Below are 794 nucleotides of genomic sequence, written 5' to 3'. Positions count from 1 at the left end.
TTTCCTGACATCTCTGTGCCAGTAAGAAGTGTAACTGCCCTCTGACAACGTGAAAGATTGCAGTAGTAGTAGTAATAATAGGAATGTGCCTTTGCAACGGCACCCCGTTTCGCTCTTGGCCTTTTTTTCTCTCTCCTTTTGTACTGAAGCTTGTGTTTATTTCTGGTGATTTTCTACAACACTGAGACGTACAAATTGAATGAGAGATTTCTAACCCCCTCGAAGAAGAAGAAGAAGAAGAAGAAGAAGAAGAAGAAGAAGAAGAAGAAGAAGAAGAAGAAGAAGAAGAAGAAGAAGAAGAAGAAGAAGAAGAGGAGGAGGAGGAGGAGGAGGAGGAGGAGGAGGAGGAGGAGGAGGAGGAGGAGGAGGAGGAGGAGGAGGAGGAGGAGGAGGAGGAGGAGGAGAAGCGAAGGGACATGGGAAAAGGAATCCTGTAGACGTCAGGAGAACTTCCTGAGTTTTGGAGAGTTTAAGAAAAATTTTCCCCTGGGCTAGAGAGAGAGAGAGAGAGAGAGAGAGACAGAGAGAGAGAGAGAGAGAGACCTAATAATAAAAATATACTTCACTTCTTGCCTCTCTTTCAATAGAAAGAAAAGCCTTGTCCACTTCAGTCAAGCCAAATTGGTTTTCCATTGTTACTTCTTTATTTTTGATTCCCTAATATTTAAAACTGGTCTTACCCTAATCCCTGTTGCAAATGCTGGTATGAGATCAGTGTTGATTGGTTAACCATTCTCCTATTCTACAAAGGATGAGCCCTTAGGGAAAAAGAATTTGCAGATTAAATTCTGTAG

Source organism: Macrobrachium rosenbergii, chromosome 54 (assembly GCF_040412425.1).
Source record: "Macrobrachium rosenbergii isolate ZJJX-2024 chromosome 54, ASM4041242v1, whole genome shotgun sequence".
NCBI classification, from domain to species: domain Eukaryota; kingdom Metazoa; phylum Arthropoda; class Malacostraca; order Decapoda; family Palaemonidae; genus Macrobrachium; species Macrobrachium rosenbergii.
The sequence above is the reverse complement of the archived record's forward strand: the minus strand, read 5'-3'. Positions refer to the sequence as shown.